Genomic DNA, 20,018 nt, shown 5'->3' with positions numbered 1-20,018 from the left:
GGGACACTGTGTGGGTATGGGGAATGCATGCTGGGCACTGTGTGGGTATGAGGGACACTGTGTGGGTATGGGGAATGCATGCTGGGCACTGTGTGGGTATGAGGGACACTGTGTGGGTATGGGGAATGCATGCTGGGCACTGTGTGGGTATGAGGGACACTGTGTGGGTATGGGGAATGCATGCTGGGCACTGTGTGGGTATGAGGGACACTGTGTGGGTATGGGGAATGCATGCTGGGCACTGTGTGGGTATGAGGGACACTGTGTGGGTATGGGGAATGCATGCTGGGCACTGTGTGGGTATGAGGGACACTGTGTGGGTATGGGGAATGCATGCTGGGCACTGTGTGGGTATGAGGGACACTGTGTGGGTATGGGGAATGCATGCTGGGCACTGTGTGGGTATGAGGGACACTGCGTGGGTATGGGGAATGCATGCTGGGCACTGTGGGTATGAGGGACACTGCGTGGGTATGGGGAATGCATGCTGGGCACTGTGGGTATGAGGGACACTGCGTGGGTATGGGGAATGCATGCTGGGCACTGTGTGGGTATGAGGGACACTGCGTGGGTATGGGGAATGCATGCTGGGCACTGTGGGTATGAGGGACACTGCGTGGGTATGGGGAATGCATGCTGGGCACTGTGTGGGTATGAGGGACACTGTGTGGGTATGGGGAATGCATGCTGGGCACTGTGTGGGTATGAGGGACACTGTGTGGGTATGTGGAATGCATGCTGGGCACTGTGGGTATGAGGGACACTGCGTGGGTATGGGGAATGCATGCTGGGCACTGTGTGGGTATGAGGGACACTGCGTGGGTATGGAGAATGCATGCTGGGCACTGTGGGTATGAGGGACACTGCGTGGGTATGGGGAATGCATGCTGGGCACTGTGTGGGTATGAGGGACACTGCGTGGGTATGGGGAATGCATGCTGGGCACTGTGTGGGTATGAGGGACACTGCGTGGGTATGGGGAATGCATGCTGGGCACTGTGTGGGTATGAGGGACACTGTGTGGGTATGGGGAATGCATGCTGGGCACTGTGTGGGTATGGGGAATGCATGCTGGGCACTGTGGGTATGAGGGACACTGCGTGGGTATGGGGAATGCATGCTGGGCACTGTGGGTATGAGGGACACTGTGTGGGTATGGGGAATGCATGCTGGGCACTGTGGGTATGAGGGACACTGCGTGGGTATGGGGAATGCATGCTGGGCACTGTGGGTATGAGGGACACTGCGTGGGTATGGGGAATGCATGCTGGGCACTGTGGGTATGAGGGACACTGCGTGGGTATGGGGAATGCATGCTGGGCACTGTGTGGGTATGAGGGACACTGCGTGGGTATGGGGAATGCATGCTGGGCACTGTGTGGGTATGAGGGACACTGCGTGGGTATGGGGAATGCATGCTGGGCACTGTGGGTATGAGGGACACTGTGGGTATGGGGAATGCATGCTGGGCACTGTGGGTATGAGGGACACTGCGTGGGTATGGGGAATGCATGCTGGGCACTGTGTGGGTATGAGGGACACTGCGTGGGTATGGGGAATGCATGCTGGGCACTGTGTGGGTATGAGGGACACTGCATGGGTATGGGGAATGCTGCGTGGGTATGGGGAATGCATGCTGGGCACTGTGTGGGTATGAGGGACACTGTGTGGGTATGGGGAATGCATGCTGGGCACTGGGTATGGGGAATGCATGCTGGGCACTGTGTGGGTATGAGGGACACTGTGTGGGTATGGGGAATGCATGCTGGGTATGGGGAATGCATGCTGGGCACTGTGTGGGTATGAGGGACACTGTGTGGGTATGGGGAATGCATGCTGGGCACTGTGTTGGTATGAGGGACACTGCGTGGGTATGGGGAATGCATGCTGGGCACTGGGTATGGGGAATGCATGCTGGGCACTGTGTGGGTATGAGGGACACTGTGTGGGTATGGGGAATGCATGCTGGGCACTGTGTGGGTATGAGGGACACTGCGTGGGTTTGGGGAATGCATGCTGGGCACTGTGTGGGTATGAGGGACACTGTGTGGGTATGGGGAATGCATGCTGGACACTGTGTGGGTATGAGGGACACTGCGTGGGTATGGGGAAACCACGTATTAAAATATCCGATCCAATTTGTCTCTATAATTATGCGGTTGCTAATGTAATTTATTGCCAATATATCTAGCAAGTGGCAGCAGCCACGTCTACATCTTAGTACTATAGTTTTCACCTGCCACTGCAGTACAACCTCGAGTGGCAATAGATACGCCCTTGGGTGGAGTTAGACTCATCCCTTTGGGCAGAGCATGAACCCCCCTCCCCCCCACCTTCCTCAATGGAGCGCCGCGCAACTCTTCTAACTTCCTATATTCTCCCTGAAACTAGTTTTCAAATGTAGGCAAGTATGCCCTGCGGACGCCTTCGCCGTGACCTGCCAGGTGTTGCACCAGTGTACACCTTGCTGGATGTTTAGGTATTTATTATGCATTTCCTGATCTGTTGCATTTATGTGTTTTTTAGTAAGCATTTTTTATATTGAGTATTATATTCTGTTTAGTGCCGTGTGTCTTTCTGAGTGGAGATGGCGTTAGTTTTACACCACTGCTGTCTGTGACCATGATATGTAAATTGGATATTCCAGGTAAACTAGTGTTTTGTTGTTTTTGCATGCTCTGGTGGAATAATATCAGCACCTTGGGACTGTTTGCACTGCCTACATTCAGCACCTATGGATGTTTTAATTAGTGATGAGCGGGTTCGGTTCGTCGGAATCCGAACCCGCCCGAACTTCACCTTTTTTTGCACGGGTCCGAGCAACTCGGATCTTCCCGCCTTGCTCGGTTAACCCGAGCGCGCTCGAAAGTCATCATCCCGCGGTCGGATTCTCGCGAGATTCGGATTCTATATAAAGCCGCGCGTCGCAGCCATTTTTCACTCGTGCATTGGAAATGATAGTGAGAGGACGTGGCTGGCGTCCTCTCAGTTTTATTCAGGTGGCTGCAAATATCTGTGCTCACTGCTTTATTGTGGGGACTGGGGACCAGCAGTATTATATAGGAGGAGTACAGTGCAGAGTTTTGCTGACCAGTGACCACCAGTATTATACGTTCTCTGCCTGAAAAACGCTCCATATCTGTGCTCAGTGTGCTGCATATATCTGTGCTCACACTGCTTTATTGTGGGGACTGGGGACCACCAGTATTATATAGGAGGAGTACAGTGCAGAGTTTTGCTGACCAGTGACCACCAGTATTATACGTTCTCTGCCTGAAAAACGCTCCATATCTGTGCTCAGTGTGCTGCATATATCTGTGCTCACACTGCTTTATTGTGGGGACTGGGGACCACCAGTATTATATAGGAGGAGTACAGTGCAGAGTTTTGCTGACCAGTGACCACCTGTATTATACATTCTCTGCCTGAACAACGCTCCATATCTGTGCTCAGTGTGCTGCATATATCTGTGCTCACACTGCTTTATTGTGGGGACTACCAGTATTATATAGGAGGAGTACAGTGCAGAGTTTTGCTGACCAGTGACCACCAGTATTATAAGTTCTCTGCCTGAAAAACGCTCCATATCTGTGCTCAGTGTGCTGCATATATCTGTGCTCACACTGCTTTATTGTGGGGACTGGGGACCACCAGTATTATATAGGAGTACAGTGCAGAGTTTTGCTGACCAGTGACCACCAGTATTATACGTTCTCTGCCTGATAAACGCTCCATATCTGTGCTCAGTGTGCTGCATATATCTGTGCTCACACTGCTTTATTGTGGGGACTGGGGACCACCAGTATTATATAGGAGGAGTACAGTGCAGAGTTTTGCTGACCAGTGACCACCTGTATTATACATTCTCTGCCTGAACAACGCTCCATATCTGTGCTCAGTGTGCTGCATATATCTGTGCTCACACTGCTTTATTGTGGGGACTGGGGACCACCAGTATTATATAGGAGGAGTACAGTGCAGAGTTTTGCTGACCAGTGACCACCAGTATTATACGTTCTATGCCTGAAAAACGCTCCATATCTGTGCTCAGTGTGCTGCATATATCTGTGCTCACACTGCTTTATTGTGGGGACTGGGGACCACCAGTATTATATAGGAGGAGTACAGTGCAGAGTTTTGCTGACCAGTGACCACCAGTATTATACGTTCTCTGCCTGAAAAAACCTCCATATCTGTGCTCAGTGTGCTGCATATATCTGTGCTCACACTGCTTTATTGTGGGGACTGGGGACCACCAGTATTATATAGGAGGAGTACAGTGCAGAGTTTTGCTGACCAGTGACCACCAGTATTATACGTTCTCTGCCTGAAAAATGCTCCATATCTGTGCTCAGTGTGCTGCATATATCTGTGCTCACACTGCTTTATTGTGGGGACTGGGGACCACCAGTATTATATAGGAGGAGTACAGTGCAGAGTTTTGCTGACCAGTGACCACCAGTATTATACGTTCTCTGCCTGAAAAACGCTCCATATCTGTGCTCAGTGTGCTGCATATATCTGTGCTCACACTGCTTTATTGTGGGGACTGGGGACCACCAGTATTATATAGGAGGAGTACAGTGCAGAGTTTTGCTGACCAGTGACCACCAGTATTATACGTTCTCTGCCTGAAAAATGCTCCATATCTGTGCTCAGTGTGCTGCATATATCTGTGCTCACACTGCTTTATTGTGGGGACTGGGGACCACCAGTATTATATAGGAGGAGTACAGTGCAGAGTTTTGCTGACCAGTGACCACCAGTATTATACGTTCTCTGCCTGAAAAAACCTCCATATCTGTGCTCAGTGTGCTGCATATATCTGTGCTCACACTGCTTTATTGTGGGGACTGGGGACCACCAGTATTATATAGGAGGAGTACAGTGCAGAGTTTTGCTGACCAGTGACCACCAGTATTATACGTTCTCTGCCTGAAAAATGCTCCATATCTGTGCTCAGTGTGCTGCATATATCTGTGCTCACACTGCTTTATTGTGGGGACTGGGGACCACCAGTATTATATAGGAGGAGTACAGTGCAGAGTTTTGCTGACCAGTGACCACCAGTATTATACGTTCTCTGCCTGAAAAACGCTCCATATCTGTGCTCAGTGTGCTGCATATATCTGTGCTCACACTGCTTTATTGTGGGGACTGGGGACCACCAGTATTATATAGGAGGAGTACAGTGCAGAGTTTTGCTGACCAGTGACCACCAGTATTATACGTTCTCTGCCTGAAAAATGCTCCATATCTGTGCTCAGTGTGCTGCATATATCTGTGCTCACACTGCTTTATTGTGGGGACTGGGGACCACCAGTATTATATAGGAGGAGTACAGTGCAGAGTTTTGCTGACCAGTGACCACCAGTATTATACGTTCTATGCCTGAAAAACGCTCCATATCTGTGCTCAGTGTGCTGCATATATCTGTGCTCACACTGCTTTATTGTGGGGACTGGGGACCACCAGTATTATATAGGAGGAGTACAGTGCAGAGTTTTGCTGACCAGTGACCACCTGTATTATACGTTCTCTGCCTGAACAACGCTCCATATCTGTGCTCAGTGTGCTGCATATATCTGTGCTCACACTGCTTTATTGTGGGGACTACCAGTATTATATAGGAGGAGTACAGTGCAGAGTTTTGCTGACCAGTGACCACCAGTATTATAAGTTCTCTGCCTGAAAAACGCTCCATATCTGTGCTCAGTGTGCTGCATATATCTGTGCTCACACTGCTTTATTGTGGGGACTGGGGACCACCAGTATTATATAGATGGAGTACAGTGCAGAGTTTTGCTGAGCAGTGACCAGTGACCACCAGTATTATACGTTCTCTGCCTGAAAAACGCTCCATATCTGTGCTGCATTGTAGTGTATATAGTAGGAGTACAGTGCATAATTTTGCTGACCACCAGTATATAATATATAGCAGTACGGTACAGAAGGCCACTGCTCTACCTACCTCTGTGTCGTCAAGTATACTATCCATCCATACCTGTGGTGCATTTCAGTTTTGCACAGTTTGCTGTCCACCAGTATATAATATATAGCAGTACGGTACAGTAGGCCACTGCTCTACCTACCTCTGTGTCGTCAAGTATACTATCCATCCATACCTGTGGTGCATTTTAGTTGTGCGCAGTATATATAGTAGTAGGCCATTGCTATTGATATATTACTGGCATATAATTCCACACATTAAAAAATGGAGAACAAAAATGCAGAGGGTATAATAGGGAAAGATCAAGATCCACTTCCACCTCGTGCTGAAGCTGCTGCCACTAGTCATGGCCGAGACGATGAAATGCCAACGTCGTCTGCCAAGGCCGATGCACAATGTCATAGTAGAGAGCATGTAAAATCCAAAAAAATAAAGCTCAGTAAAATGACCCAAAAATCTAAATCAAAATCGTCTGAGGAGAAGCGTAAACTTGCCAATGTGCCATTTACGACACGGAGTGGCTAGGAACGGCTGAGGCCCTGGCCTATATTCAAGGCTAGTGGTTCAGCTTCACCTGAGGATGGACGCACTCATCCTCCTGCTAGAAAACTTAAAAGAGTTAAGATGGCAAAAGCACAGCAAAGAACTGTGCGTTCTTCTAAATCACAAATCCCCAAGGAGAGTCCAATTGTGTCGGTTGCGATGCCTGACCTTCCCAACACTGGACGGGAAGAGGTTGCGCCTTCCACCATTTGCACGCCCCCTGCAATTGCTGGAAGGAGCACCCGCAGTCCAGTTCCTGATAGTCAAATTGAAGATGACACTGTTGAAGTACACCAGGATGAGGATATGGGTGTTGCTGGCGCTGGGGAGGAAATTGACAAGGAGGATTCTGATGGTGAGGTGGTTTGTTTAAGTCAGGCACCCGGGGAGACACCTGTTGTCCGTGGGACGAATATGGCCATTGACATGCCTGGTCAAAATACAAAAAAAATCACCTTCGGTGTGGAATTATTTCAACAGAAATGCGGACAACTGGTGTCAAGCCGTGTGTTGCCTTTGTCAAGCTGTAATAAGTAGGGGTAAGGACGTTAACCGCCTAGGAACATCCTCCCTTATACGTCACTTGGACCGCATTCATCAGAAGTCAGTGACAAGTTCAAAAACTTTGGATGACAGCGGAAGCAGTCCACTGACCACTAAATCCCTTCCTCTTATAACCAAGCTCCTGCAAACCACACCACCAACTCCCTCAGTGTCAATTTCCTCCTTACACAGGAAAGCCAATAGTCCTGCAGGCCATGTCACTGCAAGTCTGACGAGTCCTCTCCTGCCTGGGATTCCTCCGATGCATCCTTGAGTGTAACGCCTACTGCTGCTGGTGCTGCTGTTGTTGCTGCTGGGAGTCGATGGTCATCCCAGAGGGGAAGTCGGAAGACCACTTGTACTTCTTCCAGTAAGCAATTGACTGTCCAACAGTCCTTTGCGAGGAAGATGAAATATTACAGCAGTCATCCTGCTGCAAAGCGGATAACTCAGGCCTTGGCAGCCTGGGCGGTGAGAAACGTGTGTCTGGTATCCACCGTTAATTCACAGGCAACTAGAGACTTGATTGAGGTACTGTGTCCCCGGTACCAAATACCATCTAGGTTCCATTTCTCTAGGCAGGCAATACCGAAAATGTACACAGACGTCAGAAAAAGAGTCACCAGTGTCCTAAAAAATGCAAAGAAAAGAAAAAAATATGGAAGCGCTGAATTCCTAAAAAATGCAGTTGTACCCAATGTCCACTTAACAACGGACATGTGGACAAGTGGAGCAGGGCAGACTCAGGACTATATGACTGTGACAGCCCACTGGGTAGATGTATTGCCTCCCGCAGCAAGAACAGCAGCGGCGGCACCAGTAGCAGCATCTCGCAAACGCCAACTCGTTCCTAGGCAGGCTACACTTTGTATCACCGCTTTCCATAAGAGGCACACAGCTGACAACCTCTTACGGAAACTGAGGAACATCATCGCAGAATGGCTTACCCCAACTGGACTCTCCTGGGGATTTGTGACATCGGACAAAGCCACCAATATTGTGCGTGCATTACATGTGGGCAAATTCCAGCACGTCCCATGTTTTGCACATACATTGAATTTGGTGGTGCAGAATTATTTAAAAAACGACAGGGGCGTGCAAGAGATGCTGTCGGTGGCCCGAAGAATTGCGGGCCACTTTCGGCATTCAGCCACCGCGTGCCGAAGACTGGAGCACCAGCAAACAGTCCTGAACCTGCCCTGCCATCATCTGAAGCAAGAGGTGGTAACGAGGTGGAATTCAACCCTCTATATGCTTCAAAGGATGGAGGAGCAGCAAAAGGCCATTCAAGCCTACACATCTGCCTACGATATAGGCAAAGGAGGGGGAATACACCTAACTCCAGCGCAGTGGAGAATAATTTCAACGTTGTGCAAGGTTCTGCAACCCTTTGAACTTGCCACACGTGAAGTCAGTTCAGACACTGCCAGCCTGAGTCAGGTCATTCCCCTCATCAGGCTTTTGCAGAAGAAGCTGGAGACATTGAAGGAGGAGCTAAAACCGAGCGATTCCGCTAGGCATGTGGGACTTGTGGATGGAGCCCTTAATTCGCTTAACCAGGATTCACGGGTGGTCAATCTGTTGAAATCAGAGCACTACATTTTGGCCACCGTGCTCGATCCTAGATTTAAAACCTACGTTGTATCTCTCTTTCCAGCAGACACAAGTCTGCAGAGGTTCAAAGACCTGCTGGTGAGAAAATTGTCAAGTCAAGCGGAACGTGACCCGTCAACAGCTCCTCCTTCACATTCTCCCGCAACTGGGGGTGCGAGGAAAAGGCAAAAATTCCGAGCCCACCCGCAGGCGGTGATGCAGGGCAGTCTGGAGCGAGTGCTGACATCTGGTCCGGACTGAAGGACCTGCCAACGATTACTGACATGTCGTCTACTGTCACTGCATATGATTCTGTCGCCATTGAAAGAATGGTGGAGGATTATATGAGTGACCGCATCCAAGTAGGCACGTCAGACAGTCCGTACGTATACTGGCAGGAAAAAGAGGCAATTTGGAGGCCCTTGCAGAAACTGGCTTTATTTTACCTAAGTTGCCCCCCCTCCAGTGTGTACTCCGAAAGAGTGTTTAGTGCAGCCGCTCACCTTGTCAGCAATCGGTGTACGAGGTTACTTCCAGAAAATGTGGAGAAGATGATGTTCATCAAAATGAATTATAATCAATTCCTCCGTGGAGACATTCACCAGCAATTGCCTCCAGAAAGTACACAGGGACCTGAGATGGTGGATTCCAGTGGGGACGAATTAATAATCTGTGAGGAGGGGGATGTACACAGTGAAAGGGGTGAGGAATCGGACGATGAGGAGGAGGTGGACATCTTGCCTCTGTAGAGCCAGTTTGTGCAAGGAGAGATTGATTGCTTCTTTTTTGGTGGGGGCCCAAACCAACCAGTCATTTCAGTCACAGTTGTGTGGCAGACCCTGTCGCTGAAATGATGGGTTTGTTAAAGTGTGCATGTCCTGTTTATACAACATAAGGGTGGGTGGGAGGGCCCAAGGACAATTCCATCTTGCACCTCTTTTTTCTTTCATTTTTCTTTGCATCATGTGCTGTTTGGGGACTATTTTTTTTTGAAGTGCCATCCTGTCTGACACTGCAGTGCCACTCCTAGATGGGCCAGGCAGTGCCAGATTAAGGTCCTAATGGGCCTGGAGCTGAAATTTCTGAAGGGCCTATTATGTGCCACTGCAGGGGGTGCGACCGGCATGGTGGGTGTGTAGCTACTGATATGGGGGTGTGATGATTGCTATATATATATATATATATATATATATATATATATATATATATATAATATGAGTATGTATGCATGTGAAAAATAGAAAGCTCTCAGCTCTTAAATGCCCAATTATTTCCAACAGCGTCAACACATGCGCTGTACCAGCTTTTATTCCATTAGATGGAGGAGAGGGCACTCACTGGACTTTATCAAATATCAAATGTTTATTGACCAAAACTCATAGCAAAAAGTCAGTCAGCATTTTGATTCCTCCGAACATTTGGGGCAGCATCAAAGCACAAGTGCAGCAGATCAGGCAGAGATTACAGCACTGTCTCACAGGCCTTTCTACTTATACCATCAGAACCATGTGTAAAAAAGGCTCCAAACTACATGTGTTCCACCTTGGAATGCCTGGCCTCCCCCGAAGTAATATCAGTTCCACTACCAGTGGTTCCCAAACTTTTTTTAAATCAAGGCGCCCTATGGCATCAGAAAAAATTTTCACGTCGACCCTAGTCCAACAGTTTCTTGTTGAGAAATTAGGAAATAAATATTATATTAAATAAATTGTGTTTATATGTCATCCTTGGGTTCAATTATGAGGTGATAGGGTAAGTTAACCTATTCAGGTCTGATTATGAACTCTCTTCAGTCATCAGTCAGAATGCTGTTCCCCTTAGCAACCGGTTGGAGATCAGTGAATGAATAGATGACACAGGATCATTGTGTAACCTAAGCAGTTCATAGTTGATCTGTCTTAGGGGCCATCATGGCTTTATTTTATAGCAAAAGAACAAAGGATTCATGTGTGCCAATACATTTAGCCAATCAAAATACACCATGTATGTCTTGAAAACTGAAACACGTCATTTGTCAAACAATATTATAAATTGCAATTAAAATATATTTATTGCTTTGCGATTATCGGCTTTCCCGGAACATCCTTTCTGGAGGTCAGGACAGGTCAAAATCCTCCCCGATGTTCAGAACTTTTGGCGATATGCTTGACTGGCCTTGGATACATCTGGCGTTATAACAATGAGTAATTCATGCTTTGAAATACAATGTTGCTTATAACATATCTGTGAAGCTTTTAAGGAAACACGAACCTAAAGAAGTGAGGAGCAGTAAATATCTTAGTTAATGTGAAAAAGCTTGAATCAATATATATTTGCCAATTAAAAGGAAGCTCCTACACCATCATTTCCCCTCTTTTTGATTCCACTTTTTCTCCCTATTCTACCTACACTATCTAGGCCTGAAACATTCTCTTTCAGTAAACCAGTCCCCTGGACTTATAGTCCAAACCTTGGGAATTTCCCCTAACAACAATCAAAGGATAAGCAACTTCATTCTTCTGGCTGGAGAGTCACTGTCAGCTTCTTTGAGTGGGATGCATGTAATCAAGTATCACGACCTTTCATCTTAATTTAAGGTAGACATGGTTAGCAGCACTTGATATGGACCATCATATCTTGGTTCAAAGGTCTTTCTCACATGTCTCTTTAAATAGACCCAATCTCCTGGATTTAGCTTATGCGTAGCTGATCCTTCTGGGTCTGGAATGGAAGAAAACACTCGGCAATGGAGGTTAGTCAATGTTTTACAGACCTCCTGTACATAACCTGTAAAAATCATCATGATTATGTTGTAATTGTTGTGGATAATAACAATCTGTTCTTAGAGCTGACCCAAACAATATTTATATGGAGTCAGTTTACTAGGTTTCATGGGTGTGGTCCTAATATTAAACAAGACAATAGGTAGGCATTCTGGACAAGTTCTTTTGGTTTCTGTCATTTCTGTAGTTTTAGCTTAAGGTCAAAGTTCAGATGTCCCCCCTCCCACTCGCCTGGGGCTGGTAAGGCACATGGAAGGCCTGCTGTACCCCCAAATCTTTCATTATATGCTGCATGACTTCTCCCGTGAAATGTGTACCTCTATCTGATTCTATAACCTCAGGTATCCCAAATCTACATACTACTTCTGCTATCGGTTTCTTTGCAGTGGTTTTTGCTGTGGCTTTGCTTACTGGCCAGGCTTCGGCCCAGTGACTAAACATGTCCGTTGCTACTAGTACATATTCATATGGACTGCTTCGTCGCCACTGTATATAGTCAATTTGTAGTCTTTCAAATGGGTAAGAGGCTTTGGGTATAGTTCCTAGAGGTGTCTTGGTTCTTTTTCCTGGATTGCTGATTCCACAGATCCAGCATCCTGCTACAAAGTTTGTTGCAGCTTTATTGAAGCCTGGAGCTATCCAATGCTCTTGTACTCTATTCACCGTGGCTTCCTTTGAATGGTGTACTTGTCCATGAGCTACTTGTAACATAGGTGGAAATAGAGCTGCTGGTAGACAGTACTTCAATTCTCTTGACTTCCAAAGTCCATGTTCATCTTCTTCTGCCCCCAATCGTCTCCATTTCTCCTTTTCTCCTTGTGATGCTTGTTGTTGAATTTTGATCAGCTCCTGTTCACTAGGCATTTGCTTCACATCTTGAGCTACTAAGACTTGCTCAAGTTCTTTTGATTGTAAGGCAATTCTCTTGGCTTCGGCATCTGCAATGCATTTCCTTTAGCTTCCATGGTTTGGCTCTTAGTATGTGCTTGTACCTTGATTATTCCAATTCTTTTAGGTAGTTCCAATGCTCTGAAGAGTTCCATAATCAAACTGGGTTTTCCGTTTTGATGGGTTTTCCGTTTGCACTTTTGAAGTCCCTACTTTTCCATATAACAGCGTAATCTTGGGACACCCCCCCAAGCATAGCGTGAATCCGTATAGATGTTGGCTGTCATATTCTCAGCATGTATGCAGGCTTTGGTCATTGCTATGAGTTCTGCTTCTTGTGCTGACATACTTGGTAGCAATGCTCCAGAGTCTATGACTTCAGTTTCAGTTGTTACTGCATATCCTGTCCTTGGGGATCCATTATCATAATATCTTGATCCATCGACGAACAGGTTCATGTCTGGATTGTCCAATGGTGTATCTTGGACATTAGGGAGAGGTAAAGTCTCTAATTCCATGAAGGCTAGGCAATCACTTCATATTTGGTAAGTCTGGCTGCAGAAAGATGCTTGCTATTTTCTTGACTTAATATTTCTGTTACAGCGTGAGGTACTTGTATGCACAGTGTAATCAGGCAATCCCAATGCTGGGGCTGTTATTATGGTTTGCTTTAGTTGTCTTACTGCTTCTTCAATGGTGTCCCTGTTTTCTGCTGACGCCTCCTTTTTTATTAATTCATATAGGGGTTGCATCAGTAATGAGGCTGAGGGTATCCATTCTCTGCAATAACCAATAAGGCCCAGGAAAGCTCTGATTTCTTTTAATGTTCTTGGGGTTTTTTCTTGAGTTATTGCTTTTGTTCTTTTATCAGTAAGATGCCTTGTTCCTTGAGATATGCAGTGTCCTAAGAAGACAACTTTTTTCTGTACTAGCTGAAGCTTGTCTTTTGACACTCTGCAATCTTCTTCTGCCAAAAAGATGAGTAGTGATACTGTTTCCTTTTTGCACTTCTCTTCTGTCTGTGCAGCAATAAGCAGATCATCGACATATTGAACTAACTGGGTGTCTGTAAAGTGTGGTCTCCATTTCTGCAGGATTAATGCCATTGCCTCTGAGAAATCTGATGGACTAGTGGCTCCCCCTTGGGGTAATTGTGTCCAACCATATTGTTTACCTTCGTGAGTGAATATTAGAAACTTCTGGCTTTCCCATTCATCAGTAGATAATCTGATTTTCCCTCCTTTTGAATCTTGAGATTCAACACCTTTATTGATTAATGTTGGAAAAGGGTTGCTGCGTTGAGGGTAATACATCTTCTGATGGTTACTTGTCGCATTTTGGCAGTGCTACTTCATACATGGTCAGCCTTGCCACTGACAGGTGTTTGGTTCTTGCTTGTTGAAGCTTCTCTGTACCTGCATGTGGACCCTGGATGATAAGTTCATGATTCAGCACTATGCCTGTGCTCTTGTCCTCTTCTAGGACTTCTGATTCATCACTGTGTCTGTGCTCTTATACTCTTCTAGGGCTGTTGCTGCTATCACTGCTCTGATGCCGGTAGGTGCTCTTTGATTACCGCTGTCAAGCTTGCTTAAGTTGTAGGCCACTGGTCTTCACCTCAGTCCATGATTTTGCATAAGGACTTCTATGTATGGCCTCCTTCTTTAATAGTCAGGTAGTTCTAGGGCTTGAGATGAGGCAACTGCTGTTTCCAACTGTTCAATAGCCTAATTCATCTGTTGCTGTATGTAGGATGCGGACCCTCCTTCCTTTCAGTGTTGTCACACAATGCTTGCATGTAGACTGGTGCTAGAGGTATCCGTGTTCTGTAGTGTCCTACTAGGCCCAGGAATGATCATCTGACTTGCTTGACACTAGTTGGCATCTTAGCTTGCAGTCTGAATCTTTTCCTTTTCACTTTTGTTAGATGTCTGGTACCTTGAGTGTCCTAGGAAGATTAACTCTTGCTTGACTAGCTGCAATTTCTCCTTCTGAGGCTCTGCAGTCTTGGTCTTCCAGAAACTTCACTAAGGACACTGCCCCTTCTTGGTGCTTCTTTTGGTGGTGGTGGCAATCAACAGTTCATTCACATCCTGTATTTAGCTGTGTGTTTTGTGGATAAATCACTTGGTGATATAGCCCCTCCACAAAGCTATCCTGGTCCAGTAGTATTGCTTCCTTTCTTCTACAACTGGTACTGCGGGAATGAGCCAATACTGAACTTCTGTTTTAACTTGCTTCTAGATGGCTTTTTGTTCTTTCCTTTGATAAGTTGCTGGAAAGTTAAACTTCTGCTGGTGTGTACTGTATTCTCCTTGGACAAGCTTTAGTACATTGTGCTTCAGCAAAGTCACTGGACATGTACTCCAAGGTCAAGAATTGGGCTGGTATTGGTGACTGCATTTCTCTCATCTCCTGTCCCTTTAAGAATTTCTGATATCACCAGTTCTTGTGGTATCTCCCTCTGCTGTCTTCTGCGTGTGCCGGCTCCAGCATTCATTAGGCACAAACGTATTTCTCCAGTGGGCAAGGTGACTGTAATCATACCTTCTGCTGTTTCTTCTGGAGACATTATGTTCACTGGGGAGTACCTGAAGAAGCTTGTACTTCATATTGGCAGAAGAAGCATCATTCATTTGTTTTCTGGAACTTTTTCTGTCTTGTTCCTTATTATTTGCTTTAAACCCCGGAGCTTCTGTTGCTTTAAATCATGGCATTATCTCTGTAATCTTGCCAGGTAGTACTGACCACTTGTCAGATGTCTTTCTTTGTCCTTCTTAAAGCAGACTTCCTTTAGTCTCCAAACTTTCATGCAACCTTCATATTGTTTCTCAACTTTTCTTTTTTTCCAATCACCTCTCTTTATGATTCATTCATTATTCTTCATACTTTGTCCTTTCTTTACTTGCATATTCTTTCTCACTGCTGCTGGCATGTCATTTTCTTAGTCCAAGTCCACCCAGGCTGGTGTTTAACATAATGATGTTTATGCTGGGAGTTGTTGTTCCTCTTTGTCTTACTTTTCCTGTGAGAGATAGTCTTGTATAGCAGCTTGTATTTCAGGTTACATCTTTGCTTTCTTGCAGGGGTAGGGCTTAACCTCCCAATCCAGTCGTTGCAATGGCTTGATCTGTAAGTAAACGTAAAGGAATCTGGTTGTGCATAAAAAAACAGCTCTTGAAACCCTTGGGTCTCCTGTGGGTAAAGTCACTTTTATCGAACTGCCAGTGGTGACTGAGTACACTGTTGCCGACACAGGAGTTGCACACTTTCATATTCTATCATCTTGTGTGTCCTAATAGTGACTTTATCATAGTAAGTTCTGATGGACTCAGTCTTTTCCTGTTTCAAGTCTGGGGCTGCTGGTGCCCTGAGTGTCTGTGCATGACACCATCTCTTAAGTCTTGTCATGTACATCTTTCCACTTTCAAACGTTGTTCTATTTTTCTCTGTCGGAACGTCCGTTATGGCTGGGCAATCATCTACTGCATCTGCTTTTAACATGGTGCTTACTGTTTGGGCAGTTGCTGGTCCTAGTATAGCCTCACACAACTGGTGGTAGTCGACCCATGCCGGTGTCCATATGGTTTGAATTCTTTCCATATAGGCATAAACTGCTGTTGGGTTTTTTTTTTTTTCTAGGATCTGGGGACTCTGCAACTATATTTGCGAGGTCATTGCCATACCATGGTTTGTGGTGTTGGCTCTGTACGATGTATGGTTCGTTCGTCCTGGCTGCATTATCTGGGTTGCGTATTCTCTGTACTTGTGCTGGATACAGAGAAACAGGCAATGATGACCGTCTTTCAGTATTTCTAGTCGCATAGATATCTTGGCATGGTGGTTCATGGTGTGAAATCCAGTTTCCACAATTTGGGCAATGTTCATATCCTTCTGGAACGCAAAACTGACATACCGGACACAATCTTTCTGGAAAATATGTCAGTTTATTCTGTACATTATGCACCTGGGCATGAAAAGCTGTAGAGGCTGTGTCTTGACCCCTTGCTTCTCCTCTTCACCTGATTTGCACCCTTTCGCCTATAGTTCCTGATTGTGGACAATTGTTTACTGGACTCAGCTTGATTCCAGGTGTCTACCACTCGTTTAAACATGAGGGAAGCATTAGGTGGCTAGTTTCTTTGGTTGGTCTTGTTGGGGTTTCTTGTGATAAAGTATCAGGACACTGGGGCATACTCTGTACATATAGCTCAGGTAAATCATTCGGATTTTCAACCACAGATCCTTCTAAGATAGGGCTGATTATTCGTCACTCTTTTCCTTGCTCGTCTCTTTTTAATTTCACTGTTAGTGAGCTTGTAGGTAATTTCATTCTGTTCATACTATGGGTACCTTGGTGTGCATGCATGTCTGGGTATAGGGGTGGGGTATAGTGTGCAGGTGCTGTTGCTGCAATTACAGGCAGTGAGTTTAACGCTGGTTGTGGTGCTTTTGAGTACTCTGGTACAATGGGGAAATCATTTTCCTCATCTCCTTCTATTCTCTGCTCCTAATTCTTTTGCTACAGTGATCCAGATGGATGCTTGATTTCTACTATTATGCTTAATTATCCAAGGTCAAGTGTCCCCTCTGACGGGAAGCCTGCTCTTTTGAAATTCCTTTCAGAGATTTATTACCCTCCCTGTTATTAACAATATCCACGGGTTTGTCGGGCCCTGACATCTTTACAGACCGCGCTCCCATGCCTGGGTGAACGTGCGCGGAACCCCTCCTGATGTGGTATTTTAATAACTCCTTTTGATGGACTTAAAATCTCCTTTTAAAGAAGAGCTTCTTCAATCCGTCTGTGGACAAATGACTGGGGTTGTCTCTAGGTCAAGTGTCCCCTCTGACGGGAAGCCTGCTCTTTTGAAAATTTTCCTAAAGAGCTTCTTCAATCCGTCTGTGGACCTATGACTGGGGTTGTAGTGTTGCCCCTTCCTCCCTGCTTTTGTGGAAGATCTGTTAGTACTGCTCCCCAAGTGAGACCTGCATAATAGATTATTTCTTCTGGATCACTGAGATGCGTCCCTAATATTATTGTTAAGTTACTCCAAGGGTCTACCCCCCTGCCTATATGGCTTGTAAAGTAACAGCTAACACTGGGGACTGCTTGGATGTGAGAAATACCTATCAGTGTGTGTAGGAGAATCTAGTTTCATTTATTCAGCAGACAACCCGACTCCCCCCCACCTTTTCAAAAGCATATTGACAGAGTACATATAACAGTGCAAGGATACAAAAACAAAGATGACAGTAAATCCTATATCTGTTATCTGCGTGCACGGCAGCTGTTTGAGGCTGCACGGGCACATGGGTCTTAGACCTGGGATTATGTGGTTCCTAGGCCAATAGGTTATGATGTTAAATCAATCATTCTTAATGTAATGTTCCAACAATCCTCTTTTTAAAATGACAACCTTTTGTACAATAAAATTCATCATCATTTTCCACATAACCAAATGAGACTTCAGTGCTTGTAATTGCCAGCAATCTTGGTGCTACAGACCCTTTGTATTTTCTTAACACAACAACACAGGTACAAGATTTGCATATACCTCTTTGGTTATTTATCAATTCAAACTGGTTATCAGCATTAGAACATATCTTGGCCATGCGCCACCTTTATAAAACGGCTCTATTTTCTTAATAAACATGCATTAATACTTGCACAATTTGAAAGTTTTCTGCATACTTGATTAATTCCCCCTGTGCACTTGTGACAATTTATCTGAAATTATTTACCCACAATTCAACAATATAACCTAATTCAACAATATAACATAATTCAACAATATAACATACATGTATGGTACCTTAAAAATGTTTTCTTCTGACTGACGCTGGGCTCTTTAAAATATTCTCTGACCTTCCCGACTGGACTTCCCCTTGATTTACACAAGAAGCGCTGATTTCAAGTGAGCAGGTAGAAATCTACACAATAAATCTCACTTACCGTTTTTTTTTTTTTTTGTTATCAGCGGTTCCTGAAAGATCAGAGGATTTATTGCCAGTGGAGGAGATGCTGGAATATCCCGGACGAGATCCCAAAATGATAGGGTAAGTTAACCTATTCAGGTCTGATTATGAACTCTCTTCAGTCATCAGTCAGAATGCTGTTCCCCTTAGCAACCGGTTGGAGATCAGTGAATGAATAGATGACACAGGATCATTGTGTAACCTAAGCAGTTCATAGTTGATCTGTCTTAGGGGCCATCATGGCTTTATTTTATAGCAAAAGAACAAAGGATTCATGTGTGCCAATACATTTAGCCAATCAAAATACACCATGTATGTCTTAAACTGAAACACGTCATTTGTCAAACAATATTATAAATTGCAATTAAAATATATTTATTGCTTTGCGATTATCAGCTTTGCCGGAACATCCTTTCTGGAGGTCAGGACAGGTCAAAATCCTCCCCGATGTTAAGAACTTTTGGCGATATGCTTGACTGGCCTTGGATACATCTGGCGTTATAACAATGAGTAATTCATGCTTTGAAATACAATGTTGCTTATAACATATCTGTGAAGCTTTTAAGGAAACACGAACCTAAAGAAGTGAGGAGCAGTAAATATCTTAGTTAATGTGAAAAAGCTTGAATCAATATATATTTGCCAATTAAAAGGAAGCTCCTACACCATCAGAGGTGAGGGACAAGATTAACTTCTGTCTCTCCAAATATTTTATGATTGACAGCCACCAGCACTGGTTTTGCTTATAACACCACCAATCCAAGGTACCCAGTGTTCGCAAAAACGCGCTATAGCGCGTTTTTTACCCGGTATTGATGTTCAGGGACTCACTTTTCCAACATGCGCGAGTCCTCTGGGACGCGCTCCGCTGCAGCCAATCCCTAGCCTGGCAGATTGATTGGCGTGACGGCACGGCGCCGGCGGCAGGCTTTAAAAACAGGAGGTGGAGCCTTACCGCCAGTCAGGACATGATAGAGCAGCTCCGTGGCAGCGATCCTCTGTGACAGTGAGTAACAGTCGGCTGGGGAGGGGGTTTGGCTTCTGAGTGCTGCCAGTGGTCCGTGGCCAGGGAGAGAGGGGTCGGGTGCTCCGCGATCTCATGGTAGAGATTAGCTTTAAGCGGTTACAAGTGGCGTGGGGAGAAGGGGGGTGTCTGTTCCCGTGGTGGGGGCTGGTTCAGGGACGGCATTACAATGAGTCTCACTGACTCATTAAATGCCGCGACCAGCGCTGCGCCTGTTCGCCCGCCCACCACCAGTGCCCCAGAGCCCGTGTGTTAAGACGGCCACTGCACAGCCAGTCACTCGTGTCCTGTCTCCCGACCAGTAAAAGGTCCGCTCTCCTCCTCCCACTCAAATGCTGCCTGTGTCTTAATGTACTTATTTTACTAATCTAAACTCCCCCTCTATTGTGCTGACACGGACACCGGGCTGGAAGGGGAGGACAGGGGCCGCTCTCTCAGCCCTTGCCTACTTCTATTACACCCCTGCATACCTCCCAACTTTCAAGGATTGCCAAGAGGGACTTCGGCGCCCAGCGCCGAAAAGGGGGCGTGCCTACATAAAATAGGCGTGGCTTTGCACAAAGGGGCGTGGCCTCGCGGCAATTCCGCGATCGCGAGCCACGGCCCCGTTCTGGTTACTATGGCCCATGGGGGCATGGCCAGCGCTCAGTGAGCTGCTGGCATGCCCCCAGTACCTCTGTCTCCATGAATAGACGCTGTGTGCACATGCGCACAGCGTCTATTCACTCTGCTCTGC

The 20,018-nt window shown here is 46.0% G+C and overlaps 1 protein-coding gene and 1 long non-coding RNA gene across 55 annotated transcripts in view; one reads left to right on the top strand and one right to left on the bottom strand.

Annotated features, from left to right (window-relative positions):
- The window catches only part of LOC135050271 (uncharacterized), a 466,297-nt gene that overhangs the window by 207,186 nt on the left and 239,093 nt on the right, over positions 1–20,018 (bottom strand). The gene's annotated exons all lie outside the window — the stretch shown is intronic.
- The window catches only part of LOC135050276 (uncharacterized), a 78,623-nt gene that overhangs the window by 12,232 nt on the left and 46,373 nt on the right, over positions 1–20,018 (top strand). For 4 of the 5 annotated variants that reach the window (XR_010241588.1, XR_010241591.1, XR_010241586.1 and 1 more), the window contains exon 2: positions 18,261–18,339. This is a non-coding gene — a long non-coding RNA (uncharacterized LOC135050276). Of the gene's footprint in view, positions 1–2,628; positions 2,648–18,260; positions 18,340–20,018 lie in introns of those variants that run through there. The other variant, XR_010241589.1, reaches the window with a different exon arrangement.

This window comes from Pseudophryne corroboree, chromosome 2 (assembly GCF_028390025.1).
Source record: "Pseudophryne corroboree isolate aPseCor3 chromosome 2, aPseCor3.hap2, whole genome shotgun sequence".
Lineage (NCBI taxonomy): Eukaryota > Metazoa > Chordata > Amphibia > Anura > Myobatrachidae > Pseudophryne > Pseudophryne corroboree.
This window is presented reverse-complemented; position numbering and strand designations above follow the sequence as displayed.